We start from the raw sequence: 12329 nt of genomic DNA, 5'->3' as shown, positions 1-12329 counted from the left end.
GTATAGTCACAGAGGCCTCAGTGAACAGTTACAGAGCCCATGTCCGGGTTTCCATCTCCTACTATAGGGAAGAGCAGATCAACTGATAATCTATCATTGGACTTTTTTCAACCTGGATCTTAATATCTATGTTCTATGTTGTTTCACTGCAGAAGAATCCATCATCCATCTAATTCTTCCAGAATAATGCAGAATTGGCAATATGTTCAAGAACCTGATTTGAAGTTTGAAGTTTTCACACTTTGAAACACCTGAAAACCCTGAGCAAAATAAAATGTTCTTTTAAATGCATGCCTGAGCTTGGAAGAAAATAAGAGAATTGCAGGGGCCAAAGACAATGAAATGGAAACTACAGCAGGAGACTAAAGAACCAAAAGTGCAATAGTCATGCTCGTGAAAGGCTTTCCAGTTTGATGCTGACATTATAAACCTGAGGCTGAGGTTTTAATGGCTTCATAAAAGCAGACCCCACTTAACTTGGGGAGTTACACTAAGGCCCCAAATAAAGCTACAATCCACAAAGGACCTCAGCCTAAGTAAAAGGTATAACCAGACTTTCCAGATTTAGCAAATCAAAATATAGGCTAGCTAGTTAAATTGGAATTACAAATAAACTTTTAATATAAGTGTATCCAATGCAGTATCTGGAACATACTTATCCTAAAAATTTTTTTGTTGCTTATCTGAAATTTAAATTTAACTGGACACCCTGTATTTTTATCTGGCTATCCTAGGGACACTAGAAAAACTACCCACCAGCCAGCATAAGGAGTCAACAAGAATGCTTGCCTATCTCCATGTGGACTCTGAGCAGTGGGGGACAGGTGGGAGGGAAAAACATCCCCACTTAAAAATGAATAATCATGGGTCTGCCCTTACACAGATTTATAGTTCAACTTTATACTGCACGAGCCTCATTTACCAGGACAGAAATTAGCCTAAGAAAGACCCACCAGACCATGATACCTCAGCACTCCAAAGATAAGCTCACCACACAAAAGTACAGTTAGGTTGTTTATGTACTACAAGCGAAGTAGGCTCCTTCACTTGTCAGTTTAAAAATCCAAAGTGCATAAAGGCTTCAAGACATGTCTACAGAATCAGAGAAGCTGATTCCTTCTCTGTATTACCTTAGGCAGGGCAAATCAAAGGGTTCGATTCCATGGCTTCACTCTGTGATTCTCATTTGGCCAGAAACATAGCTGGGGGAAAAAAAAAAAAAGCCAGTTCTAGTATTGGAAATTTAGCATTCATTAATCCATTAAGAATAAAAAGGAACGAGATCATGTCCTTTGCAGGGACATGGATGAAGCCGGAAGCCATTACCCTTGGCAAACTAGCACAGGAACAGAAAACCAAACACTGCATGTTCTCACTCATAAGTGGGAACTGAACAAAGAGATCACATGGACACAGAGAGGGGAACATCACACACCAGGACCTGTCATGGGGTGGGGGGTGCGATGGGAGGGAGAGCATCATGACAAATAGTTAATGCATGCGGGGCTTAAAACCTAGGTGACGGGGGGCGGAGCAAGATGGCCGAATAGGAACAGCTCCAGTCTCCAACTCCCAGCGCAAGCGACACAGAAGACCGATGATTTCTGCATTTTCAACTGAGGTACTGGGGTCATCTCACTAGGGAGTGCCGGACAATCGGTGCTGGTCAGCTGCTGCAGCCTGACCAGCGAGAGCTGAAGCAGGGCAAGGCATCGCCTCACCTGGAAGCTCAAGGGGGAAGGAAATCCGTTTTCCTAGCCAGGGGAACTGAGACACACAACACCTGGAAAATCGGGTAACTCCCACCCCAATACTGCGCTTTAAGGAAACAGGCACACCAGGAGAATATATCCCACACCTGGCCGGGAGGGTCCCAAGCCCACCGAGCCTCCCTCACTGCTAACACAGCAGTCTGCAGCGATCTATCCGCAAGGCAGCAGCGAGGCTGGGGGAGGGGCGCCCGCCATTGCTGAGGCGTAAGTAGGTAAACAAAGCCGCTGGGAAGCTCGAACTGGGTGGAGCTCACAGCAGCTCAAGGAAGCCTGCCTGTCTCTGTAGACTCCAGCTCTGGGGACAGCGCAAAGCTGAAGTCCAATAGGGGAAGCAGCGGGGGCCGGTGCAGACGCGAACGACTCTGTCTGACAGCTTTGGGGAGAGCCGTGGATCTCCCAACGCAGAGGCTGAGATCTGAGAACGGACAGACTGCCTGCTCAGGTGGGTCCCTGACCCCTGAGTAGCCTAGCTGGGAGACATCCCCCACTAGGGGCAGTCTGACACCCCACACCTCACAGGGTGGAGTCACCCCTGAGAGGAAACTTCCAAAGGAAGAATCAGACAGGTACACTCGCTGTTCAGCAATATTCTATCTTCGGCAACCTCTGCTGCTGATACCCAGGCAAACAGGGTCTGGAGTGGACCTCAAGCAATCTCCAACAGACCAACAGACAGTCCTTCTGACTGTCAGACGGAAAACTATCAAACAGGAAGGACACCTATACCAAAACCCCATCAGTACGTCACCATCATCAAAGACCAGAGGCAGATAAAACCACAAAGATGGGGAAGAAGCAGGGCAGAAAAGCTGGAAATTCAAAAAATAAGAGCGCATCTCCCCCTGTAAAGGAGCGCAGCCCATCGCCAGCAACAGATCAAAGCTGGTCAGAGAATGACTTTGACGAGATGAGAGAAGAAGGCTTCAGTCCATCAAACTTCTCAGAGCTAAAGGAGGAATTACGTACCCAGAGCAAAGAAACTAAAAATCTTGAAAAAAGAGTGGAAGAATTGACAGCTAGAATAATTAATGCAGAGAAGATCATAAACGAAATGACAGAGATGAAAACCATGACACAAGAAATACGTGACAAATGCACAAGCTTCAGTAACTGACTCGATCAACTGGAAGAAAGAGTATCAGCGATTGAAGATCAAATGAATGAAATGAAGCGAGAAGAGAAACCAAAAGAAAAAAGAAGAAAAAGAAATGAACAAAGCCTGCAAGAAGTATGGGATTATATAAAAAGACCAAATCTACGTCTGATTGGGGTGCCTGAAAGTGAGGGGAAAAATGGAACCAAGTTGGAAAACACTCTTCAGGATATCATCCAGGAGAACTTCCCCAACCTAGTAGGGCAGGCCAACATTCAAATTCAGGAAATACAGAGAACGCCACAAAGATACTCCTCCAGAAGAGCAACTCCAAGACACATAATTGCCAGATTCACCAAAGTTGAAATGAAGGAAAAAATCTTAAGGGCAGCCAGAGAGAAAGGTCAGGTTACCCACAAAGGGAAGCCCATCAGACTAACAGCAGATCTCTCGGCAGAAACTCTACAAGCCAGAAGAGAGTGGGGGCCAATATTCAACGTTCTTAAAGGAAAGAATTTTCAACCCAGAATTTCATATCCAGCCAAACTAAGTTTCATCAGTGAAGGAAAAATAAAATCCTTTACAGACAAGCAAATGCTTAGAGATTTTGTCACTACCAGGCCTGCCTTACAAGAGACCCTGAAGGAAGCCCTAAACATGGAAAGGAACAACTGGTACCAGCCATTGCAAAAACATGCCAAAATGTAAAGACCATCGAGGCTAGGAAGAAACTGCATCAACTAACGAGCAAAATAACCAGTTAATAACATAATGACAGGATCAAGTTCACACATAACAATATAACCTTAAATGTCAATGGACTAAATGCTCCAATTAAAAGACACAGACTGGCAAACTGGATAAAGAGTCAAGACCCATCAGTCTGCTGTATTCAGGAGACCCATCTCACATGCAGAGACACACATAGGCTCAAAATAAAGGGATGGAGGAAGATCTACCAAGCAAATGGAGAACAAAAAAAAGCAGGGGTTGCAATCCTAGTCTCTGATCAAACAGACTTTAAACCATCAAAGATCAAAAGAGACAAAGAAGGCCATTACATAATGGTAAAGGGATCAATTCAACAGGAAGAGCTAACTCTCCTAAATATATATGCACCCAATACAGGAGCACCCAGATTCATAAAGCAAGTCCTTAGAGACCTACAAAGAGACTTAGACTCCCATACAATAATAATGGGAGACTTCAACACTCCACTGTCAACATTAGACAGATCAACGAGACAGAAAGTTAACAAGGATATCCAGGAATTGAACTCATCTCTGCACCAAGCGGACCTAATAGACATCTATAGAACTCTCCACCCCAAATCAACAGAATATACATTCTTCTCAGCACCACATCGCACTTATTCCAAAATTGACCACATAATTGGAAGTAAAGCACTCCTCAGCAAATGTCAAAGAACAGAAATTATAACAAACTGTCTCTCAGACCACAGTGCAATCAAACTAGAACTCAGGACTAAGAAACTCAATCAAAACCGCTCAACTACATGGAAACTGAACAACCTGCTCCTGAATGACTACTGGGTACATAACGAAATGAAAGCAGAAATAAAGATGTTCTTTGAAACCAATGAGAACAAAGATACAACATACCAGAATCTCTGGGACACATTTAAAGCAGTGTGTAGAGGGAAATTTATAGCACTAAATGCCCACAAGAGAAAGCAGGAAAGATCTAAAATTGATACTCTAACATCACAATTAAAAGAACTAGAGAGGCAAGAGCAAACACATTCAAAAGCTAGCAGAAGGCAAGAAATAACTACGATCAGAGCAGAACTGAAGGAGATAGAGACACAAAAAACCCTCCAAAAAATCAGTGAATCCAGGAGTTGGTTTTTTGAAAAGAGCAACAAAATTGACAGACTGCTAGCAAGACTAACAAAGAAGAAAAGAGAGGCCGGGCGCAGTGACTCAAGCCTGTAATCCCAGCACTTTGGGAGGCCGAGACGGGCGGATCACGACGTCAGGAGATCGAGACCATCCTGGCTAACACAATGAAACCCCGTCTCTACTAAAAAATACAAAAAACTAGGCGGGCGAGGTGGCGGGCGCCTGTAGTCCCAGCTGCTCGGGAGGCTGAGGCAGGAGAATGGCGTGAACCCGGGAGGCAGAGCTTGCAGTGAGCTGAGATTCGGCCACTGCACTCCAGCCTGGGCGACAGAGCGAGACTCCGTCTCAAAAAAAATAAATAAAGAAAGAAAGAAGAAAAGAGAGAGGAATCAAATAGACGCAATAAAAAATGATAAAGGGGATATCACCACTGACCCCACAGAAATACAAACAACCATCAGAGAATACTATAAATGCCTCTACGCAAATCAACTAGAAAATCTAGAAGAAATGGATAATTTCCTGGACACTTACACTCTGCCAAGACTAAACCAGGAAGAAGTTGAATCCCTGAATAGACCAATAGCAGGCTCTGAAATTGAGGCAACAATTAATAGCCTACCCACCAAAAAAAGTCCAGGACCAGATGGATTCACAGCTGAATTCTACCAGAGGTACAAGGAGGAGCTGGTACCATTCCTTCTGAAACTATTCCAATCAATAGAAAAAGAGGGAATCCTCCCTAACTCATTTTATGAGGCCAACATCATCCTGATACCAAAGCCTGGCAGAGACACAACAAAAAAAGAGAATTTTAGACCAATATCCCTGATGAACATCGATGCAAAAATCCTCAATAAAATACTGGCAAACCGGATTCAGCAGCACATCAAAAAGCTTATCCACCATGATCAAGTGGGCTTCATCCCTGGGATGCAAGGCTGGTTCAACATTCGCAAATCAATAAACGTAATCCAGCATATAAACAGAACCAAAGACAAGAACCACATGATTATCTCAATAGATGCAGAAAAGGCTTTTGACAAAATTCAACAGCCCTTTATACTAAAAATGCTCAATAAATTCGGTATTGATGGAACGTACCTCAAAATAATAAGAGCTATTTATGACAAACCCACAGCTAATATCATACTGAATGGGCAAAAACTGGAAAAATTCCCTTTGAAAACTGGCACAAGACAGGGATGCCCTCTCTCACCACTCCTATTCAACATAGTCTTGGAAGTTCTGGCTAGGGTAATCAGGCAAGAGAAAGAAATCAAGGGTATCCAGTTAGGAAAAGAAGAAGTCAAATTGTCCCTGTTTGCAGATGACATGATGGTATATTTAGAAAACCCCATCTTCTCAGCCCAAAATCTCCTTAAGCTGATAAGCAACTTCAGCAAAGTCTCAGGATACAAAATTAATGTGCAAAAATCACAAGCATTCTTATACACCTGTAACAGACAAGCAGAGAGCCAAATCAGGAATGAACTTCCATTCACAATTGCTTCAAAGAGAATAAAATACCTAGGAATCCAACTTACAAGGGATGTAAAGGACCTCTTCAAGGAGAACTACAAACCACTGCTCAGTGAAATCAAAGAGGACACAAACAAATGGAAGAACATACCATGCTCATGGATGGGAAGAATCAATATCGTGAAAATGGCCATACTGCCTAAGGTTATTTATAGATTCAATGCCATCCCCATCAAGCTACCAATGACTTTCTTCACAGAATTGGAAAAAACGGCTTTAAAGTTCATATGGAACCAAAAAAGAGCCCGCATTGCCAAGACAATCCTAAGTCAAAAGGACAAAGCTGGAGGTGTCACGCTACCTGACTTCAAACTATACTACAAGGCTACAGTAACCAAAACAGCATGGTACTGGTACCACAACAGAGATATAGACCAATGGAACAGAACAGAGTCCTTGGAAATAATACCACACATCTACAGCCATCTGATCTTTGACAAACCTGAGAGAAACAAGAATTGGGGAAAGGATTCCCTATTTAATAAATGGTGCTGGGAAAATTGGCTAGCCATAAGTAGAAAGCTGAAACTGGATCCTTTCCTTACCCCTTATACGAAGATTAATTCAAGATGGATTAGAGACTTAAATGTTAGACCTAATACCATAAAAACCCTAGAAGAAAATCTAGGTAGTACCATTCAGGACATAGGCATGGGCAAGGACTTCATGTCTAAAACACCAAAATCAACGGCAGCAAAAGCCAAAATTGACAAATGGGATCTCATTAAACTAAAGAGCTTCTGCACAGCAAAAGAAAATACCATCAGAGTGAACAGGCAACCTACAGAATGGGAGAACATTTTTGCAACCTACTCATCTAACAAAGGGCTAATATCCAGAATCTACAAAGAACTCAAACAAATTTACAAGAAAAAAACAAACAACCCCATCAAAAAGTGGGGAAAGGATATGAACAGACATTTCTCAAAAGAAGACATTCATACAGCCAACAGACACATGAAAAAATGCTCATCATCACTGGCCATCAGAGAAATGCAAATCAAAACCACAATGAGATACCATCTCACACCAGTTAGAATGGCAATCATTAAAAAGTCAGGAAACAACAGGTGTTGGAGAGGATGTGGAGAAATAGGAACACTTTTACACTGTTGGTGGGATTATAAACTAGTTCAACCATTATGGAAAACAGTATGGCAATTCCTCAAGGATCTAGAACTAGATGTACCATATGACCCAGCCATCCCACTACTGGGTATATACCCAAAGGATTATAAATTATTCTACTACAAAGACACATGCACACGTATGTTTATTGCGGCACTATTCACAATAGCAAAGACTTGGAATCAACCCAAATGTCCATCTGTGACAGACTGGATTAAGAAAATGTGGCATATATACACCATGGAATACTATGCAGCCATAAAAAAGGATGAGTTTGCGTCCTTCGTAGGGACATGGATGCAGCTGGAAACCATCATTCTTAGCAAACTATCACAAGAACAGAAAACCAAACACCGCATGTTCTCACTCATAGGTGAGAACTGAACAATGAGATCACTTGGACTCGGGAAGGGGAACATCACACACTGGGGCCTATCATGGGGAGGGGGGAGGAGGGAGGGATTGCATTGGGGAGTTATACATGATATAAATGATGAATTGATGGGTGCTGACGAGTTGATGGGTGCAGCACACCAACATGGCATAAGTATACATATGTAACAAACCTACACGTTATGCACATGTACCCTAGAACTTAAAGTATAATAAAAAAAAATTAATTAATTAATTTAAAAAAAAAAATAAAACCTAGGTGACAGGCTGAGAGGTACAGCAAACCACCACAGCACACGTGTACCTATGTGACAAACCTGCACATTCTGCACATGTATCCTGGAACTTAAAGCAAAATAAAATAAATAAATATGTCCATATAATCTAGAAAAAAAAATAGATCTTAAGGCATTTTGATGCTTTTAGTTCCCTTTAATCATAAAAGCCACTTATTAACTAAAACTAGAGATAGCTCAAGCTATCTGATTTTAAAGGCTTAGTCTCAATGTGTCCCTTTCCTGAAATCCCAGTAGAGTGGCCAGCTGTCCTGAAACTCGCTTGGATTTAGCAATGAGACACCTCAGTCCTGGCCAAACCAAGACAGTGGGTCTCAGGAAACATTCTTCATTCTAATAAAAGGCAAATTAAGTACAGTCAACCCTTGAACAACATGGGGGTTATGGGTGCTGACTTCCCATGCAGTAAAAATCTGACTATAACTTTCAACTCCACGAAAACTTTACTCATAGCCTTAACTGTTAACTGGAAGCCTTACCAATAACACATAATGTTAATTAACACATATGTTGTGTGTATTATATTACAATAAAGTAAGCTAGAGAAAAGGAAATGTATTCCTTTAGCTGCCATCCTGCCTCCCTGTGTGCTTCTAATCTCAGCTGGTCTCACCCGAGACTCCTCGAGTGCCAACCCTAGTCCCCCACACAGCCTCTTTTACACTCAGATAAGATGAAAGAAACAATCATGAACCAAAAACTCACCAAACGGCAAGCAGAAGTGCACATTGGTCAGAAAGAAACTGCTCACAGAAAAAAGGTGGTTCATAGGATCTGAGACACTGTGTTTGAGGGCAAGTAGGCCCCTTTGATACCTTTGGTGTTGAACTCATGAGGTTTTGAGTGTCCAGGGACATTGTCCATATCAAAAGAACTTTAAAAGTCAGTCTGGTAAGGTATTTCTTGACTTCAGGGACAAAACAGCAATGGAACCAACCCAGAAAAAGGGTTCTCATTGTCTAGGCCTTTTGTACAACCAAAAGACTGGCAGCTAGTATTTATCTTGTCCCTTCAAGGCTCAGAGTTTAACGGTTTTATACATAAGGGCAGTCCTGATCATAAACCTAGCAACAGCAGAGGATAAAAAATTTTAGTTCTCCTTAAAGAAGTCAGGGGTAAACAATATCTCTGGTATTGAAGAGGTGAATATGTTTATACACCAAGGAGCAGTGATTCACTTTAACAACCCTAAAGTTCAGGCATCGCTGGCAGCAAACACTTTCACCATGGCAGGCCATGCTGAGACAAAGCAGCTGACAGAAATACTACTCAGCATCCATCATAAACCAGTACTGCAGATGGTCTGACTAGTTCAAAGAGACTGGCTAACACTCGGCCCAAACAATCTGTGGGAGGAAAAGCACCACTTGCTACTGGAGAGGATGATGATGATGAAGTTCTAGATCTTGTGGAGAATTTTGATAAGGCTTCCAAGAATGAGGCAAACTGAACTGAGTCAACTTCTGAAGAAGATAAAACTTGAAGAAGTTACTGGGAGCTGCTGTTTTACATTATGACTGCTTTTTACAAATGTTTTGTTTACAGATCTAATAAAATCTAGATCTCTAATATTTTTAAGCCCAAGCCCCTTGGACACTGCAGCTCTTTTCAGTTTTTGCTTATATACAATTCACTCTTTGCAGCGAATTAAGCTGAAGAAGCCTGGGAATAAAGTTGAAACAAAGGTTAATAAAGTTCTTTGTCTCGTAAAATATGTATGTGTGTGTGGGTACACACATATATACATGCATACACATATATGCATATATTCACACACATATATACATACACATATACATATACACACACATATATACATACACACAGACATACACACATATAGTATTCATTAAGTAGAAGTGGATCATCACAAAGGTCTTCATCCTCGTCATCTTCACATTGAGTAGGCTGAAAAGGAGGAGGAAGAGGAGGGGTTGGTCTTGCTGTGTCAGGGATGACAGAGGCAGAAGGGGTGGAGGAGATAGAAGGGGAGGCAGGAGAGGCAGGGACGTTACATATGTATTAGTCCATTCTCACGCTGCTAATAAAGACATAACCGAGACTGGGTAATTTATAAGAAAAGGAGGTTTAACTGACTTACAGTTCCACATGGCTGGGGAGGCCTCACAATTATGATGGAGGGCAAAAGAGGAGCAAGGGCATGTCTCACATGGCAACAGGCAAGAGAGCTTATGTAGGGGAACTCCCATTTATAAAACCATCAGACCTCGTGAGACTTATTCACTACTATGAGATCAGTATGGAGGAAACTGCTCCCATGATTCAATTACCTCCTACAGGGTCCCTCCCATGACACACAGGAATTATTACAATTCAAGGTGAGATTTGGATGGCAACATGGCCACACCATATCACCATGTAACTTCATGGAAATACATTGTTAATTCTGTCTGATTATTTTTTGGCTTTGCTTTTTAATTTATCTAAATATTTCTATATATATGGTACTAATCCTTCTACAACCAGGTCCCTTTAGATTTCAGTGCCCCTGTACTTTTAGTGACTGAAACAATGAAAATTCTGGTCAAGTCCTGTCTTGTCTTTCTTGTACATGTTAACCACTCCCTCTTTGCCCAATATCCCTTTTTACCCACAATATAATTATAAACTGCTGATGTACTATTTCTTTGTAAAGCAGAAGGAAATAACTTAAGGGTCACAAAAAACTTTTGCAGAATAATTGAATGCCTTTAAGAATGTTTCAACCAGCTGCTGACACCCAGAAGTCTGGCTGCTCAGGTGTTATCTGAGACTGAAGAAACAGAGAATTTTCCCCTGGGTTCCCTGAAACTCCCCCTCCCTTATTCTCCAGCTGCATAAAAACTCCCTGCTTCATCTTTTTCTTAAGATGGATTTGAGAGAGCTTGTTCTTCTGGCTTCCACTTTAGCCAAATTGAAAAACCTTCTCTATCTCCAAGCACCGATGTCTCATTGTTTGGCTCCAGCTGCACAATGGGCACACGAGCCTGAATTTGGGGTTCTACAACGCTTTCAATGTTTGCTTTAGTTTCATTGCTCATGTTATAGAAGAATTCATGCCATAAAATAAGTCAAAAGCAGTCTTGAATAATTAGAAGGCTGCTGCCAAGTTGTCTAATGTCAATTTGTTTTCTAGCCCTGCTTCTTTTGTCCTCTGTTCTTCATTGTCTGGCACTAATTCAGAAGCACTCATCTCCATCAAGTCATCTCCTGTTAATTCCTTTCATGTGATGTCTGCTAGCTCTTGGAGTTCTCCAAGATCTATATCTTGAAACCCTTTATTCCTACCTTTTTTGCCATAGCCACAATCTCTTTTATTATTTCCTTGACTGTCTCTGTCATAAATCCTATGAAGTCATGTGCAACATCTGGGCAGTTTTTTCCAACAGGAATTTATTATTTCAGGCTTAATGACTTCCATGATTCTTTTTATCCCAATAATAGCATCTTTAACGGCGGGTAAGCCTTTCAGACTTTCATAATGTTCTCTCTCTCAGATTCTCTTCCATAGAGGCAATCCTTTCAATGGAGTACAGTGTGTAATGAGCCTTAAAGGTCTTTATGGCCCCTGATCTAGAGGGTGAATTAGAGACACCGTGTTTGGGAGTAAGTAGACCCCTTTGACACCTTCTGCGTTGAATTCATGGGGTTCTTAGTAGCCAGGGACATTGCTCAATATCAAAAAAATCTTGAAAGTTCAGTCACTTACTAGCAAGGTACTTCCTGACTTCAGGGACAACGCATCAATGGGACCAACCCCGAAAAGGGGTTCTTGTTGTCCAGGCCTTCTTCTTGTACAACCAAAAGACTGGCAGCTGGTGTTTAACTTTTCCCTTCAAGGTTCAAAGGTTAACAGTATTACAGATAAGGGCAGTCCTAATCATAAACCTAACTGCATTTGCACAAAATGGTAGAGTTAGCCTATCCCTTCCTGCCTTCAGTCCTGTTGTTCATTTGTCTTTCTTACTAATAAATGCCCTTTGTGGCATTTTTTTCCAGAATAAAGCATTTTGATCTGCATTTTAAAAACAGGTTCATGAAGATATCCATTCTCCTCAATGATTTTCTTAATGGCATCTGGAAACTCATCTGCTGCCCCTTCATTGGCAGAAGCTGCTTCTCCTGTTATCTTGACATTTTTTAAGCCAAATCTCTAAAATTATCAAACCATCCTTTGCTGACACTAAATTCTCTAGCATCAGACCCTTCAACTTCATTTTGTTTTTAAGTTGTTATATAATGA

At 41.6% G+C, this 12329-nt stretch overlaps 1 pseudogene; it reads left to right on the top strand.

The window, feature by feature from the left end:
* Positions 1–8759: 8759 nt before the first annotated feature.
* On the top strand, positions 8760–9536 carry LOC117063672 (annotated as a pseudogene).
* Positions 9537–12329: the final 2793 nt, after the last annotated feature.

Source organism: Trachypithecus francoisi, unplaced genomic scaffold, assembly GCF_009764315.1.
Source record: "Trachypithecus francoisi isolate TF-2019V2 unplaced genomic scaffold, Tfra_2.0 Lachesis_group18, whole genome shotgun sequence".
Lineage (NCBI taxonomy): Eukaryota > Metazoa > Chordata > Mammalia > Primates > Cercopithecidae > Trachypithecus > Trachypithecus francoisi.
This window is presented reverse-complemented; position numbering and strand designations above follow the sequence as displayed.